The sequence below is a fragment of the Panthera leo genome, chromosome A2 (assembly GCF_018350215.1).
Source record: "Panthera leo isolate Ple1 chromosome A2, P.leo_Ple1_pat1.1, whole genome shotgun sequence".
Taxonomy (NCBI): Eukaryota; Metazoa; Chordata; class Mammalia; order Carnivora; family Felidae; genus Panthera; species Panthera leo.
In genome coordinates this window covers 101,535,940-101,555,229 of record NC_056680.1, presented here as the reverse complement: position 1 = coordinate 101,555,229, position 19,290 = coordinate 101,535,940, and the positions used below count along the sequence as shown (strand labels likewise).

At 34.4% G+C, this 19,290-nt stretch overlaps 1 long non-coding RNA gene across 1 annotated transcript in view; it reads right to left on the bottom strand.

Moving 5' to 3' along the window:
- LOC122208139 overlaps positions 1-19,035 on the bottom strand; it is a 49,404-nt gene extending 30,369 nt beyond the window's left edge. Inside the window, exons 1-2 of the long non-coding RNA XR_006197125.1 lie at positions 18,969-19,035; positions 18,629-18,746 (exon numbers count right to left, since the gene is read on the bottom strand). This is a non-coding gene — a long non-coding RNA (uncharacterized LOC122208139). The remainder of the gene's footprint in view (positions 1-18,628; positions 18,747-18,968) is intronic.
- Positions 19,036-19,290: the final 255 nt, after the last annotated feature.

Below are 19,290 nucleotides of genomic sequence, written 5' to 3'. Positions count from 1 at the left end.
CATAAAAAGGATTATATACTATGACCAAATGCTTAGTGATGAGAAATTGCATGCTTTCTTTCTACAAACCAGAACAAAGAAAGGATCTCCCCCTGTCATCATGCTTATTAATATTTTATTGGATTATAATATTTATTGTACTATAATAATACAAGAGAAGTTAATAAAAGGTATACACATTGTGTAGAAAGAAACAGTATTGTCCTTGTTCAAAGATAACATGATTGCCTTGTAGAAAATTCCAAAGAATAGGGGCGCCTGGTGGATCAGGAGGTTGAGCGTCCGACTTCGGCTCAGGTCATGATCTCACAGCTCGTGGGTTCAGGCCCCACATCGGGCTCTGTGCTGACAGCTCGGAACCTGGAGCCTGCTTCCAATTCTGTGCCTCCCTCTTTCTCTGCCCTTCTCCTGCTCATGCTCTCTCTCTCTCTCTCTCTCTCTCTCAAAAATAAATAAACATAAAAAAAAGAAAATTCCAAAGAATAAACAACAATAACATAGTTCGTGGAACTAATAAGTGATTATCTCAACAGAATTCAAGATGAATATTCAAAAGTCAAATACTCTATATCAGCAATGAACAACTGGAATTTGAAATTAAAAATATAACACCATTTTCATCAACACCAAAATAAAAGGAAACACCTAAGTATAAATCTAACAAAATATGCATAGGATCTATACGTGAAGAACTATAAACTCTCATGAAAGAAATCAAAGAATATCTAAATAAATGGAGAAATATTTCATGTTCGTGGTTTGGAGAATCAATATTGTTAAAATATAAGCTATTCCCAAATTGGTCCATAGATTCAATGCAATTTTAATCAAAATTCCAGGAAACAATTTTGTGGATATTAATTAACTGATTCTAAATTTTTATAGAAAGGCAAAAACCAAGAATGACCAATGCAGTGCTGAAGAACAAAATTAGAGAATTAACATTACTCAGCTTCAATAGTTATTATAAAGCTATAGTGATCAAGACAGCAGTAGTATTGGTGAAAGAATAGACACATAGATCAATGAAACACAATAAAATGCCCATAAATAGATCCACACAAAAGTATTTAGCTGATCTTTGTCAAAGGAGTAAAGGAAATTCAGTTGAGAAAGGATAGTCTTTTTAACAAATTGTGCAGGTACAAATGGATGTCCACATGCAAATAAAAAATAAACAGACTTTATACATTTCATAAAATTAATTCAAAATGGATCATAAACCCAAATATAAAATAGTAAATGATATAACTTTCAGAAGAAATGATAGGAGAAAAATCTAGGTAACTTTGGGTTTTGTAATGAGTTTTTAGGTACAATACCAATACATGAAAAAAATTGGTAAGTTGAACTATATTAAAATTAAAAACATCTGCCCTACAAAAGACACTGCTAAGAGAATGAAAAGGCAAGTCACAGACTGACAAAAAATATTTGCAAAAGACATTTCTGCTAAAAGACTTGTATCCAAATAAAGAAAGAACTGTGAAATCTCAATAGTAACAAAACAGACAATTAAAAAATGGGCAAAAGATATGAACAGATCTTCCATCATAAATATACACAGATAACAAATATGCACATAGATATGCAATATCATCTGTCATTAGGAAATTGTAAATTAAAACAACGGTAAGATACCACTACACTCCTATTACAATATCTAAAACCCAGAAATCAACAAAATGAAATACATGTGAAGTTACAGTTCAACAGTAACTTTAAATTATTATTGGTGGGAATGTAAAATGGAAGAGCCACATTGGAAGACAGTTTCTTACAAAGCCAAGCAAAAGCCTACTAGACAGTCCAGCAATTATGTTCCAATTGATATTGTGTTTTGGCTCAGTTGAGAAAAAAACTTATACAAAATTTTGCACATAAATACTTATGGTCATTTGATTTATAATATTTATTTATTAAAAAACTGGAAGCAACCAAGATGTCCTTCATTATGTAAATAGACACACATTATCCCCATACCCCTATATGGCATATGGTATATCCCTATAATGGCATATTATTCCATGATAAAAAGAAATGAGATATTAAGCTCAAAAAGACATGGAGGAACTTGAAATGTTTACACTAAGTAAAGGAAACCAGACTTTAAAGTCTATATACTACATGATTCTAATTACATGATTTTCTGGGCTTGGCAAAATTATAAAGATATTAAAAAGATCAGTGATTGCCAAGGATTTAGGGAATAAGAGAGAAATGAACAGATGAAGCACAGGGGACTTTTAGAGTATTGGAACTATTCTGTTTGTTATTTTAGTGGTGGATACATGACATTATGCATTCATCAAACTGGATACAAGCTGTAGTGCTTGTGCTATAAAACATATGTTCTTACACATGTACGTTGCAGTTTAACAATTATATACATGAACAGTGAGTGGTGGGAACTGGGTTTCTTGTTGTTGGACTGGACATTTACATATTAGCAAAGAGAAACAATTGGAATGATCCATGTGGTAATGGATTAGAGTTGGAGAAATCATTAACACTACACATTTAACTTAGATACAGGAGGTTGCATATAGAAATATTCACAGATATATGCATATAGTATTAGTATTAGTATTAGTATTAGTATTAGTATTAGTATTAGTATGCACACACATATTTTCGTGCTTTGTCACTGACAGAGTCTAAAAGCAATGACACTCCAATTGCAACAAGCACAACTGGTCCCAAATCTTTGGTCTCTTAATAAAAGGAATCAGGGCTCCTTGGAGAAATGGCTGATTTCAGCCAAGTGATTTCAGCCGAGTAATCTCCCAATGGTAAAGCTGGAAAAATCTGAGTAGCCAAATAAGTAATTTAGGATTGGTTTGTAACCTAAAGTATAAAATAATTATCCCAAAGTTCATACTTCTATAAATGAATGACTGAGTAAATTTATAAACAAGAGAAGAGAGACAGCTTTCCCATGCAGAAGAATTCTAATTAAATTATATAGGTGCTCCATCCTAAAGAAAGGGGAGCATAACTCCCCACTCTTTAAGTGTGGATTGTGCATAGTGATTTGATTCTCAAGAGTAGAGATTGGAATAGGGAAAAACGAAAGTAACTTTACAGTGGAGAATCCTGACAAACTACTTCAGCCAAGTAATCAAAGTCAACATCAAGTCATAAATCATGTTGATAAAATGTACCCTTGATAGAATGTGATAAAGATAGCACTTTAACTCTGTTATCTTATTTAGTCTAATAATGAGAAAAACATCTGACAAAATTCAGTATAGAGGCTTTCTACAAGATACCTGACCAGTACTCCTCAAAATTGCCAAGGTCATCAAAAACAAAGGAAAATCTCAGAAAATGTCACAAGCAAGAGGAGTCAAACAAGAGATAACAACTAAATGCAATGTGGTATTCTGAATGAGATCCTGGAACAGAAAAACAACATTAGATTAAAACTAGGGAAAGCTGAATAATATAGAGACTTTAATTAACACAGTCCATCATTATTGACTCACTAATTGTAACAAATGTATTTTATTAATGTAAGGTGTTAATAATAGGGGAAACTATTGGGGGGATGGTATATATTGGTATATATTGGAGCCCTCTGTATTATCTATTTACTTTTTCAGTAATTTTAGAATATTTCTAAAAATAAAGTCTATTAATTTTAAAAAAACCTGTATGAAACTATTTATATAATATTCTTAAAAAGATAAAATTATAGAAATGGAGATCAGATTAGTGGTTGCCAAGGTTAAGAAGGGGGTAATGATAGGAGGAAAGTGGGTTTGGTTGTAAAATGGCAACATGAGGGATGCTGGTGGTGATAGAGATTTTCTGTATCTTGACAGAATTAATAACAATATTCTAATAATGATACAGTACTATAGTTTTACAAGCAGTTATCACTGGAGAAACCTGAGTAAAGGATACACAGACTCTCTCTGGATTACTTCTTTCAACTGCATGGAAATTAGCAATTATCCAAAAATTAAAAGACTATAATTTTTAAAAATAGTCCAGTTAGTGTTTTTATGTAGAGATCTGTTTTTCCAATTATGGATTATGGACATTAAGTGGAAAATTCTAACCTTTATTTAAGTAGTCATTCTTATCCTGTGTGGTACCTACTTTGTAAGCCCTGTCCTTCCTTCTGTTTTATTTGATACCTAAAGATGTGGTTAATCCAAAGGAGGGGTCCTATTTCCGTAACCAACTGAGGAGAGAATATATATAACTAGTCCGAATCCTGTCCTTCATTCTGACGTAAAATACTTGTCTCCTCTTTGTTGCTGACTTGTGGACCCAGTTCCCCGTCATGGTGAAAAACTCAGGCAGATTCCCAGGATTGACTCTTTTGTTCAGTCAACCTTTTTCAAAGGCTTCAGAGGTTAGATCAAGACTCCTACAGATGTTGGCCATAATAAACATAAAAGCACAATTCTGTTTTCTGTTTTCTTCCTTCAGAATATGGGGACACAGAGATCCTATAACCTTCCTTTTAAACTAAGACTGGTCTGATCATATATTCTTTAAGGGGCTAAGAGTACTGCAATTTCCCCTCCGCTCTACTGAGCTTAGATGTGTTTTGATAACTGAATTTATAAAATGTAATAGGCTTGAACAAGCACCAAATTGAATTATCTTTAAGAAAGAATAAAGGACAGGCTACATCACAGTATGCACGGCAACAGCATAGTAGGGGTGTGTGACTGCTCTATGCTCAGCGTCTGATGTCCCGGTGATTTCATACTCCGCATTTGTTTTGGTCGCAAGAAATGAAGCTAAATATGTGCAGACAACCTCAGCTCAAGGAAGCAATAAGCTATAGAGTCCCATTAGCCTTTGCTACCAGTTAGTCTCACAGCTCCTTCAGATGTATAGATGAGCACTCATCCCCAAATGCAGTTGCACATCATCAATACTGGTTGCTCCTCATTTAATAAACAATGTTGACCACAAATTTGGTTCAGTAGATAACCTTAGCTAGGTTCTTATCTACCTTGTATTTGGTGTAGTGAGTTTTTAACAATTCTGCAGTTTACTTTATAAGGAGAATGGGCCACACAGCAAATCCTCAAACTATCCCTTTGAGATGGGACAAAGTGAAACAATGTGCTCCCTCATAGGTTGCATTTAGAAAAATAGGGGGACCTAGGTGGCTCAGTTAGTTAAGCATCAGACTCTTGATTTTGGCTCAGGTCATGATTTCACAGTTTGTGAGTTCGAGCCTCACGTTAGGCTCTGTGCTGATAGTGCTGAGCCTGCTTAGGATTCCCTCTCTGCCTCTCACTGGCACATTCTCTGTCTTTCTGTCTCTCTGTCTCTTTCTCTGCCTCTCTCAATAAATAAACTTTAGAAAAATATGTCACCTCTGTGGTATTAGTCCCAAATATATACAAACTGAATCTAATCATGAGAACACATGGGATAAAACCCAAATTAAGGAAGACACTGCAAAATAACTGAACTGAATTTTTTAAATCATGAAAGTCATGGAAAGATTGAGAAATTGTTCAAGTAAGGAAAACTAAAGAAGTATGGGAACTAAGGTCATTATCTCTAAATAAAGAAATCATAGATGATTTTAAAGTCCTTTTTAATATTTTTGCATTAACTTCTAATTTATCTACAAAGAGCAAATAAGACATGTTTCCTAGGAATATACAGAATAAATATATACTAATAAACAGAATGCTTATGAATAATTTAAAGAGCAGATTAAACTTAAGTAAACTTAAGTAAAAATAAAAGCCATATCTTTTAGGCTATTTGCTTATATGTGAATTGTAATAGATTCAGAAACCTCAGTGACACTGACATTTGACCTTCTCCAAGCTCCTCTTTCTATCATATCCTGGGAGAAAGGTAAATATTTTTGAAATTAATTTCATTCTACTTTCCTATGACATGTTCAGTGGTGGAGAGACATAAGTATTTAAACTTGATATTTTATAGGTCATGGTAATATAGACCAACAAGTTGCAAAATGTCTTAAAGAGCTAAAGGCCTTGATAATGACACTGGCCCTGCCACTCACCAATTCAGTCCTCATGTGCAGGTTATTTCATCTTTCTGTATCACAGTTAGTTATTTATCACTTAAAATTAGTGGATGGAATGATAGTTGTTAATGGAATTCCTACAAAATTTATTTTTTCATCTTTTAATATATGGCCATGCTATTTAACAATATTTATATTGCTCGATTTTAAAATATAAGTGCATAAATAAGATTAGGAAAGATTTTGTCTACTATCTCATAATCAAATTAGTGTTAACATTTCAGCATAATAACATTGTGTTTCTTGATTTAAAAGAAGACATTTTCTCATACAGAGTTAATATTTTATTGACCATTACTAATGACCAGGATTTTCTTTTATCCTGAAGAGCCAATACTGCTATTATAACCTTAATGTAGTGTAACTAGTTGAAATGTGTTGTGTCATTGCAAATGATCAAATAACTGGATTAGAATTTTTTAGCAATATATGAAAATCCTTCTGGTGAAAAGCTCAGTTCTCTTGCTATAAAATATCTCCAATAATTTAAACATTTGTTATTATTCATAGGCATCTGTAAAAAGAAAAGAGAAGAAAAGAAAAGAGAATAAAAAGAAAAGAAAAAAAAAGAAAAAAGAAAAGAGTAACTAAGAGATCTGCACAATTTCAATCACTGGTATTTTTTTATTGTCTTTAATTTTTACATTCACATTATGTTTCTTTTCTTTCTCCAAATTTTTATTTAAATTCCAATCAGTTGGAATCTATTGGAACTATAATATTAGTTTCAGGTGAAGAATTTGGTGATTCATCACTTACAGACAACACCCAGTGCTCATCCAAATGCCCCACCCATCACATATTTAAACCATTGCCCTGTCCACTTCCCCTCCAGCAACCCTCAGTCTGTTCTCTATAGTTAAGAGTCTGTTTCTTGGTTTGCCTCACTTTTTTTCTCATTTGTTTTTTTCATTTGTTTTGTTTCTAAATTCCACATATGAGTGTAATCACTTGGTATTTGTCTTTTGCTGACTGTCATTTCACATAGCATAATACTTTCTAGCTTCATCCATGTCATTACAATGGCAAGATGTCATTCTTTTTTATGGCTGAATAATATTCCATTATATATATGGACATTTGGGTTCTTTCTATAATTTGGCTATTGTTGATAATGCTGCTATAAATATTAGGGAGGAAACTCCATACTGTTTTCCAGAGTGGCTAAACCAGTTTGCATTCTCACCAACAATACAAGAGGGTTCCCCCTTTGTCCACATCCTTGCCAACACCTGTTGTTAATTTTAGCCATTCCAACTGGTATGAGCTGATATCTCATTGTAGTTTGATTTGTATTTCCCTGATGATGAGTGATGTTGAGCATCTTTTCATGTGTCTGTTAGCCATCTAGATGTCTTCCTTGGAAATATGTCTTCTTCTTCCTATTTTTTAACGGGATTATTTGTTTTTTGGGGTGTTCAGTTTGAGAAGTTCTTTGTAGATTTTGGATACTAACCTTTTATCAGATATGTCATCTGCAATTATCTTCTCCATTCTGTAGGCTTTAGTTTTGTTAATTGTTTCCTTTGCTATGCAAAAACTTTTCATTTTGATGAAGTCCCAACAGTTTATTTTTGTTTATCTTGCTTCAGAAAACATATCTAGGAAGAAGTTGGTACGGCCAATGTCAAAGAGGTTATTGTCTGTGTTCTCCTCTAGGATTTTGATGGTTTCCTGTCTCACATTTAAGTATTTTATCCATTTTTAATTTATTTTTGTGTATGGTATAATAAAGTGGTCCAGCTTCATTCTTTTGCATTTTGCTATCCAGTTTTCCCAGCACCATTTGTTGAAGAGACTGTCTTTTTCCCATTGGATATTCTTTCCTGCTTTGTTGAAGATTAATTGACCATATAGTTATAGGTTCATTGCTGTGTTTTCTATTCTGATCCATTAACCTATATGTCTGTTTTTGTGCCAGTAACATACTGTCTTGGTGACTACAGCTTTGTAATATAACTTGAAGCCCAAAATTGGGATGTCTGCAGCTTTGCTTTTCTTTTTCAAGATTGCTTTGGCTATTTGAGGTCTTTTGTGGTTTTTAGGGTTGTTTGTTCTTGCTCTGCAAAAACTGCTGGTGGTATTTTTGATAGGGATTGCATTATATGTGTAGATTGCTTTGGGCAGTAGAGACATTTTAACAATGTTCTTCCAATCCATAAGCATGGAATATTTTTCCATTTCTTTCTGTCATCTTCAATTTCTTTTATCGGTGTTTTATAGTTTTTAGTACAGATCTTTTACCTCTTTGGTTAGATTTATTCCTAGTTATCTTCTGGGTTTTGGTGTAAGTATAAGTGGCATTAACTCCTTGATTTCTCTTTCTGCTGCTTCATTATTGGTATATAGAAATGCAACAGATTCTGTACATTGATTTTGTATCTTATGACTTCATGTATCAGGTCTAGCAATGTTTTGGTGGAATCTTTGGTTTTCTATATAGAGTATCATGTCATCTGCACATAGTAAAAGTTTGACTTCTTCCTTGCTGATTTAGATGCCTTTTATTTTTAAATTTTTGTTTTCTGTTTGCTGAGGCTAGGACTTTCAGTACTATGTTGAATAACAGTGGTGAGAGTAGATATCCTTGTCTTGTTCCTGACCATAGAGGAAAAGCTTTCAGTTTTCCTCCATTGAGGATGATATTTAGCTGCAGGCTTTTCACATATGGCCTTTATTATGTTGAAGTATGTTCCCTCTATCCTTACTTTATTGAAGGCATTTATCCGGAATGGATGTTGTACTTTATCAAATGCTTTTTCTGCATCCATTGAAAGGATCATATGGTTCTTATTCTTTCTTGTATTAATGTGGTGTATCAGGTTGATTGATTTGTGAATATTGAACCAGCCCTGCAGTGCAGGAATAAATCCCACTTGATCGTGGTGAGTGATTCTTTTAATGTACTGTTGAATTCAATTTGCTAATATTTTTGTTGAGAATTTTTGCATCCATGCTCATCAGGGATATTGGCCTGTGATTATTTTTTTTTTAGTAGAGTCTTTTTCTGGTTTTGGAATCAGAGTAATGATGTCCTCACTCAATGAATTTGGAAATTTTCCTTCCATTTCTATTTTTTGGAATAGTGTGCAAAGAACAGGTATTAACGTTTCTTTAAATGTTTGATAGAATTCCCCTGTGAGGACATCTGGCTCTGGACTTTTGTTTGTTGGGAGATTTTTGACTACTGATTCAGTATCTTTGCTGGTTATTGGTCTGTTCATGTTTTCTACTTCTTCTTGTTTCAGTTTTGATAGTTTATGTATTTCCAGGAATCTATCCCTTTCTTCCAGGTTGTCCAATTTTTTGGCATATAATTTTTCACAATATTCTCTTATAATTGTTTGTATTTCTATAGTGTTGGTTGTTATTTCTCCTCTCTCATTTGTGATTTTACCTATTTGGGCCCTTTCTCTTTTCTTTTTGATTTGTTATTATTTTTCTAGCTCCTTTAGGTGTAAGTTTATGTTCTTTATTTGAGATTTTTCTTGCTTCTTAGGTAGGCCTTTATTGCTATGTACTTCCCTCTTACAACTGCTTTTGCTGCATCCTATAGGTTTTAGACCATTGTGTTTTCATTTTCATTTGTTTCCATGTATGTTATTTTTATTTCCTCTTTAATTTCTTGGTTGACCTATTCATTATTTAGTAGCATATTGTTTAACTTACATGTATTTGAGTGCTTTCCAATTTTTTTCTTGTGGTTGACTTCAAGTTTCGTAGCATTGTGGCTAGAAAATATGCATGGTATGACCTCGATCTTTTTATACTCGTTGAGGCCTGATTGTGACCCAGTATGTGACCTATTTTTGAGGATGTTCCATGTGTGCTTGAAAAGAATGTGCATTCTGCTGCTTTAGGATGAAATGTTCTGACTAAATCTGTTAAATCCATCTGGCCCAATGTGTGAGTCAAAGCTATTGTTTCCTTGTTGATTTTCTGCATAGATGGGCTGTCAATTGATGTTAGAAGGGTGTTTAAGTCCCCTCCTATTATTGTATTATTATCAATGCTTCCTTTATGTTTGTTATTAATTGTTTTTAAATATTTGTTTTCTTCCATGTTGGGAGCATATATATTTACAATTGTTAGTTCGTCTTGTTTGATAGTCCCCTTTATTATGGTATGGTGCCCTTCTTCATCTCTTGTTATAGTCTTTGGTTTAAAATCTAGTTTGTCTGATATAAGTATTGCTACTCTGGCTTTCTTTTGACTTTCATCTGCATAACATACGGTTCTCCATCCCCTCACTTTCAATCTGCAGGTGTCTTTAGGCCTAAAATGAGTCTCTTATAGGCAGCATATAGATGGATCTTGTTTTTTATTTATTTATTTTTATGTTTTTATCCATTCTGAAACCCTATGTCTTTTGATTCGAGTATTTAGTCCATTTACATTCATAGTAATTATTGATAGACATGTATTTAGTACCATTTTATTACTTGTTTTGTCTTTGTGAAGATTTTCTCTGTTCCTTTCTATTCTTCATCACTTTTGGTCTTTCCTTTCCACTCAAAGAGACCCCTTTAATATTTCTTTCAGGACTGGTTAAATGTCACAAGCTCCTTAAATTTTTGTTTATTTGTTTGTTTCTTTGGGAAACTTTATCTCTCCCCACAAGTCTTTTGAAATGAGCTTACTTCTCCTACAAAATATGTGCTAGGAATATAAAAACATTAGCATTCTAATAAGTAACAAATACTGATGGAATAAATACTGGAATAAATACCAGTGATGTCCAAATTTCCTGGCCCAATTGTCCTTCCTATTTAGATTTCCTATTTGGGAATTTTATCTTTATAATACACTCTGATCAATGTCTTTGGAGCTTTTTCAAGTGCATTTTAATTTGTTTTGCTTACTTTGATTTTATTTTTATTATTATTTTTTTTAATATATGAAATTTATTGTCAAATTGGTTTCCATACAACACCCAGTGCTCATCCCAAAAGGTGCCCTCCTCAATACCCATCACCCACCCACCCCTCCCTCCCACCCCCCATCAACCCTCAGTTTGTTCTCAGTTTTTAACAGTCTCTTATGCTTTGGCTCTCTCCCACTCTAACCTCTTTTTTTTTTTTCCTTCCCCTCCCCCATGGGTTTCTGTTAAGTTTCTCAGGATCCACATAAGAGTGAAACCATATGGTATCTGTCTTTCTCTGTATGGCTTATTTCACTTAGCATCACACTCTCCAGTTCCATCCACGTTGCTACAAAAGGCCATATTTCATTCTTTCTCATTCTTTCTCATAGTATTCCATTGTGTATATAAACCACAATTTCTTTATCCATTCATCAGTTGATAGACATTTAGGCTCTTTCCATAATTTGGCTATTGTTGAGAGTGCTGCTATAAACATTGGGGTACAAGTGCCCCTATGCATCAGTATTCAACATTCGCAAATCAATCAACGTGATACATCACATTAACAAAAAAAAAGAGAAGAACCATATGATCCTGTCAATCGATGCAGAAAAGGCCTTTGACAAAATCCAGCACCCTTTCTTAATAAAAACCCTTGAGAAAGTCGGGATAGAAGGAACATACTTAAAGATCATAAAAGCCATTTATGAAAAGCCCACAGCTAACATCATCCTCAATGGGGAAAAACTGAGAGCTTTTTCCCTGAGATCAGGAACACGACAGGGATGCCCACTCTCACCGCTGTTGTTTAACATAGTGCTGGAAGTTCTAGCATCAGCAATCGGACAACAAAAGGAAATCAAAGGCATCAAAATTGGCAAAGACGAAACTTTGATTTTAAAGTAAGGATACTTACTTTACTTCAGGATATTATTTAGATTACCATGCAATTACTTTACATTATTAGATGTGGTTAAAGATATGTGCATCAAAAATCTCTTGAGACTTTCCCTCATTCTCACCTCCAAAACTGGTCAAATCAACAGAATCTACCATCTGGCATGGTTAACAGTTTTCCATTGAAGTATCTTTATCCACCATTTTCATCCTTTTGTCCAATCAGTTTGCTTATCTCCTTATTTTTTAAAATTTTTTAAATGTTTATTTATTTTTGAGACAGAGGAAGACACAGCATGAACAGGTGAGGGTCAGAGAGAGGGACACACAGAATCTGAAGTGGGCTCCAGGCTCCGAGCTGTCAGCCCAGAGCCTGACACGGGGCTCAAACTCAAGGACTGTGAGATCATGACCTGAGCCAAAGTCAGATGCTTAACCGACTGAGCCACCCAGGTGCCCCTCCTTCTTATTTTTTAAATGATAAACCATCTTTGAAAAACCAGAATAAATGCCACTTAGTTGTAGGGTATGATTCTTTTGATATATTTGTTTGTTTTTATGTGATCATTTTTTGTTTAGGATTTTTACATCTATGTTCATGAGAAATATCAGTCTGTAATACTGATTCCTTGTCATTTTATTTGTTTGTTTGTTTTGGTATCAAGGTAACTCTGGCCTCAAAAAATGTTTTTGGAAGTATTCCCTCTGTTTTTATTTTTCTGAAAGTAATTTTAGGGAGTTGATTTAATGTTTTGTAAATTCCCCAGTGAAATGATCCGGGCCTAGATCTTTGTTTATTTTTTTTATTTTTATTTTTTTAATGTCTATTTATTATTAAGTGAGAGAGAACGAGTTGGGGAGGGACAGAGAGAGAGGGAGACACAGAAAGTGAAGCAGGGTTTAGGCTCTGAGCAGTCAGCACAGAGCATGATGCAGGACTCGAACCCATGAACCGTGCAATCATGACCTGGGCTGAAGTCGGATGTTCAACCCACTGAGCCACTCAGCCGCCCCTAGTTCTCTCTATTTCAGAAGGATATTATTAAATGATTAAATTCTGTTAACAGATATAGGCCTATTCAAATGATCTATTTCTCCTCATGTAAGTTTGGTAATTTGTATCTTTCAAGGAATTGGTCCATTTCATTCAAATTATCAAATCTTAAGTCATAGAGTTGTTCCTACATTCTTTTATAATCCTCTTATTATTCATTGGAACAGTAGTGATAACCTCTATTTCCTGTCTGATATAATAATTTGTAACTTCTCAACTTTTTTTTTTTTTTTTATCTTAGTAGCCTGTGATATGGACTGAATTGTGTTGTTTTTAGTTTTGGCAGTTTTTCCTGCTCCTGACATGAGTTTAAGCTCACTAATTCTTTCCTCAGCCATGTCCAGTCTACTCAGGACTGTCGAGTCTTTTTCTTTCTTTCTTTCTTTTTTTCTGTTACATTTTATTTGATTTCTAAAAATTTTTCTTGATTCTCTCTTGGGGTTTCTATCTCTCTGCTTACATTACTAATCTGTTCTTTCATGCTGCATCCCCCTTTTTTTTATTAGAGTTTAGTGCATTAATCATAGTTGTTATAAATTTTTAGTCTGATAATTCCAACATCTCTGCCATATTTGAGTTTGATTCTAAAGCCTACTATTTCTCTTCCAACTACTTTTTTGCCTTTTAGTACGCTTTTTTAAATGTTTATTTATTTATTTGAAAGAGAAAGAGTGAGTGTGGTAGGGACAGAGAGAGAGGGAAATAGAATCACAAGCAGGCTACCCACTGTCAAAACAGAGCCTGATGCTGGGCTCTGATCTCACACGTGAATTGTGAGATCCTGACTTGGGCTGAAACCAAGAGTTGGTGCTCAACCAACTGAGCCACCCAGGCACCCCAGTATGCACTTTTTTTTAAATTGAATGTTGGATATGATGTATTCAGTAAAAGAAACTGAGGTCATTTACACTTTAGTGTGAGGTTTTATGTTTATCTAGATAAAAATTGGGCTATGTTTACTCTTTGCTGCAACTTTAGATCAGAGTATAAAATTTTCTCTAGTGTCCTTATTTTGGTCTTTGTTATCTTTGTATTTCTCTAGATACTCTTTCTTAAATAGAGCATGAATGAGCCTTAAAGTTCTTTTCAGTTGTAATCCCATATTACTATACAGGGACCTTACTGAGATGGTGGTAAGATGTGAGGGTGGGGAAACAGTCTATATTTCTTTTTTTTTTTTTTTTTTAATTTTTTTTTTTAACGTTTATTCATTTTTGAGACAGAGAGAGACAGAGCATGAACAGGGGAGGGGCAGAGAGAGAGGGAGACACAGAATCTGAAACAGGCTCCAGGCTCTGAGCTGTCAGCACAGAGCCCGACGCCGGGCTCGAACTCACGGACCGCGAGATCGTGACCTGAGCCGAAGTCGGCTGCCTAACCGACTGAGCCACCCAGGCGCCCCAAAACAGTCTATATTTCTATAAGTAAGTCTCAGTCTTTTTGTGGGCCAGTGATTTAGACTGTGGCATCCACACTGCTTTTCAGGTATTTTCTTCCCTTAGATGAGACAGGAAGGCTGGACGAGGCTTAATTAAGATATTTTCATTCCTTTTATTGCCTAGGTTCTGTTAAACCCTATATTGGCTAGAATCTGGTAACAAATTCATTTGGGGGAAGTACTTTGTTAATGAGAATAGAATACTCTGGATGTATTTGAAAATTATTTTTTGCCTTCCCTCTGCCAGATGCATGATGGGATTTTCCTCTAATCCTTACCTGGAGAGCCTGTTGGGCCTCCTGGAGGTAAAAACTCACACAAGTGTGGGGATCTCCTAAAGTTAGGCCTCCAGGACATTTTTTTTTTTTTCTCTCAAGTTGGTCCCTACTTAATCTCTAGCAATTAGTCAATTACCTTTTGATTGTCCTTACCAGGCTCCAGCTACAATTTCTGTTCCTGGTAATCTCTGATTCTCTGTATTCAGTTATCTTTCTGGTTTTAGGGGCAACAAATTGCCTCGTGACCCCATTTTCTAATGGATCTAGAAGAATGGTTGATTATAAGATATTGTGAGTATGTTTCCTAAAAATAAGGAAACATCTCTCTGGTCTAGAGATGAGTGCAGAAATCTTTTCAGGTGAATAATGTTAAGTCTGGAATATTCAAAATAATCCAGTAGAGTGGGGAGGAGGGCATAATGTGAAAGGATATAGGTGAAACATAAGTTCATAGCAGATATCATTGGACGTCCAATACCCTCTACTTTTGTATGTGTTTGAAATATGCCATAATAAAACTATCAATTAAAAATTTCCTCAAATTTCAACATAACAAAAAGATATAAACAACTGGTTGAAAGAATGTATTTGTAAAGGACATATCTGATGAAGGACTGTTATCCAGAACATACAAAGAATTCTTAAAGTTTAATAACAAGAAAACAAACAACCTAATTAAAAAATGGGCCAAAGACCTTACCAGACACCTCAACAAAGAAGATATACAGATAGAAAGTAAGCATATAAAAAGGTGTTCCACATTATATTTCACCAGGGAAATGTAAATTATAACCACAATGAGAGAACACCACACACCTATCAGAATGTCCAAAATTCAGAAAAATAAAACCACCAAATGCTGGCAAAGATGCGAAGCAACAGAAACTCATTTACTGCTGGTGGGAATGCAAAATGGTACAGCCACTTTAGAAAACAGTTTGGCAGCTACTTACAAAACTAAACAAACCCTTATCATATGACCAAGCAATCCCATTCCTTGATATTTACCCAAAGGACTTGAAAATTCATTCTCATAAAAATCCTGCACACAGATGTTTATAGCAGTTTTATTTATACTTGCTAAAACTTGGAAGAAACTAAACATTCTTCAGTAGGTGAATGGTTAGGGACACTATGGTGCATCCAGACAATGGAATATTAGTCAATGTTAAAAAGAAATGAGCTATTAAGCCATGAAAACAACATAGAAAACTTAAATGCATATTACTAATAAAAAGAAGCTACTGTACAATTCCAACTATGTGACTTTCTGGAAGAGACAAAACTATATAACAGTGAAAAGATCAGTAGTTCCCAGCGATTAGGTGGGAAAGAATAAGAAATACAACACAGGGGCTTTTAAGGCAATGAAATTATTCTGTATTATTGATACATGCCATTATCAACCCATAAAATATACAATACCAAGAGTAAATCCTCATGTAAACTATGGAATTTTGGTAACAATGACGTGTCAGTGCAGGTCCATCTATTGTAAGAAACGTGCCACTCTGATGTGGAAGATTGAAAAGGAGGGAAGCTGTGCATGTGTGGTGGCAAGAGATATATGGGACTCTGTACTTTCCACTCAATTTTGCTGTGAGCTTAAAACTGCTCTAAAAAATAAAGTCTATTAAACTTTTTCTTCAAATTTCTTGTGTTTTAACTCTATATTGAGACCTCAACATGAGTTCAGACCTAAATAACCAGAAGGGAAAAGACAGCAACTTATGTGTTGGTAGTTTCTTCACTAGTAGTCAAGAATCCTAGCTCATTCCACTACTGGTATTCACCCAGAGAAAAGAAAACTCTAATTCTAAAAGATGCATACACTCCTATGTTTATTGCAGCATATTTACAATAACCAAGATATGGAAGCAAAAAAAGTGTCCAGTGACAGATGAATGGATAAAGAAGATGTGCTATATAAAGGATTATCATTCAGCAATAAAAAAAGAATGAAATCAAGGTGAAATAAATGAATAGATGATAAGGATTAAGGAGTGCACTTGTGATAAGCATCAAGTGATTAAAATGAAAACTTTAAAAACAGCAATGAAATCTTGCCATTTGCATCAATATAGATGGTCCTAGAGGGTATTATGCTAAGTGCAATAAACAAAGAAAGACAAATTCCATATTTTTCCCTTTAAGTAGAATCTAAAAAAATAAACAAGCAAAAAGCAGAAACACCCATAAATACAGAGAACAAACTGATGATTGCCAGAGGAAAGGTGGATGAAGGGAAAGGGAAAAAAATGGATGAAGGGCAGTAGAAGGTACAGGCTTCCAGCTATGGAATGAATAAGTCACAGGGATGAAAGGCACAGCAAGCAGAGGGAAAGGATCAATGGTATTGTAATAGTATTTCACGGTGACAGATGGTAGCTCTACTTGTGGTGAGTATAGCGTAAGGTATAGACTTGTTGAATTAGTATGTTTTACACCTGAAACTAAAGTAACATTGTGTGTCAACTATACTTCAATTAAAAAAAAAAAAAAAAAAGAATCCTAGTTCAAGTACAGAGGTGCTCCTTGGGAGCTGTTTGAACTAAATGTGCCAACCAGGGAAAAATCAATAAAACTATTTAAATGGTTTCCCAGGGACCTTTGTGATGATGGAATACCACTCTTCTATCAAGACCAATAGCCGTACATATTCTACATTTTTATTTTTTGGTCGAGGAACAGTAACTAAACTTATTCAAACACTGACAAATTTGGGACCTGGAGAAACTACAAAGCAAAGCTGGCCATATTCTCTTACTGTCATATCTGGCTGAAAAATAGCTTTAATTTCTATTTTACTTATACACAATAAATCATTAAATCTCTGAAGCCAGCACCTTTTGAATTAAGGGTTTGTGGTTTTTTTGTTTCATTTTTTAATGCAGGAGACACTGTAGACACTAAAATTTTCTTAGAATACTGAGACAGTACTCCATATGATATGGGATGTTATAGTAGATTAGACTGTACTTCATTTGAAGTAATCATTTTAGTTACTCATCTACACATTACTTGAAAGTCTGGATGATTTGAGAGTGAATTTTCCATTTACAATGAAGACTAGAGCTCTAAGTCATATGCTTTTAAATACTGCCTTCAAAGGATCTGGTAAAATGTTAAATTATGAATAATTTAACTGGTTTTATAAAAGCAATAAATTTAAACATATCTACAGAATTCCTACTCATGGATCTTTGCCTTCCTTGCTTAAATGAGTGGCCAAGAAATGTTCTCTGATTCACAAATCCATTTCAAGTTATTTCAAATGGGTGAAAACAAATGAAATAAATCAACAAGTGTCATTTCTGTATGATTGTATAATTTACAGACTGATAAGTATCAGATCATATCAAGAAAGGTGTTGTCATGTCTTTAATATTTTGTACCCTTAACAGTTCTAGATTTTACCTATATGATGTCATTTGAAATCAAGGGGCAGGACAAAATCTATTAGCTAATGGTAGATAAGAGTTAAGTATATTACCCATAGTAATCCATTTATCTTTTCATTTGGCAAGCATATATGAGAGTGGTAGTATTCAACACTGTGGCCAGTTCTGAGGTGGACATAAAAGAAGTCAAATAATTGTATTGAGGTCTGGGAAGAAGGCAAGAGAAATAAGGTTTTCAGAGCACTAAACCTATGCCAGCTCTTGCTATGCAATTTAAATTTATAATTTTATTAATTTAAAACAATAACTTGTTCTTATTTAAGCAGAAAAGGCATATTAAGTTACTCAAATCAAAACACATAGACATACATACAAAAGAGAAACATCTCAGCCTAGATAAAGTAGAACAACATTGGTAGTATATAATGAAGGTGGGAAAACTAGGTTGGGGAAATGGATTTATGGGAATATGAGGAATTAGTAGAATTTAGAGAAGCTAAACTCCTAGATTTCCTAAGACTGTCAAATTACAGAAACAGTCTATTTGAGATCACTGGCACTGGATACTGGATGTTACCGCAAATACCAAAATTATCTTTTTCTCTACCTGAGACTCCCTAAATTCAAAGTGTCAAGGAGAGAATAAATTGACCAACCTTATGTCATGTGTCCTCAGCCCCGCTGTCAGAGTTCACGGAACATAAGAATTTGGCCTTTGGCTTTTATAGTCAAAGTATGGCCCTTTCTCTTCTGCAGATGGATGAAGGGACAATCCTGCCATAGAGAGAGAGAGATTTCTCAGGGACAACAACAAGTCAGTTGATCTTTTGGTAACACTATGAGCTGATGAGATATATTAGAAAGAGAAAGAACCTCAAATGCTACAATAAATTTCTCACACCAACAATTCTTCCTCTATAATTACCCTAATTATGAGTGGGGGTGGGGGGGAATGGCAATGGGGAAAAGACTAGAAAGCAGAGAGAAATTACATACCCTGGCATATCATTGTCATGCTTGAGTTCAGGAGCCCTGCCAGAATTGAATCCCCAGGTGAACCAAAATAACCTGAAACAAAATATGTCTAATTTATTCCCAGATCAAAAAGACAAAGTCGAATGGCAGGCGTGTAGGGATCCTAAGTTGGACAAATCACAGGTAAGTCCAACCTAATTTAAGCTTTGGTCCAGTGTCAGCTCAACTTCACTCAAGGACAAATCTGAATTATAAGCTCCATACCCTAATCACTCCCTGGAAAATAAAAAAAATAAAAAAATTAAATTTTATTTAGATCTCCATTGTTATTTTATGTACAATG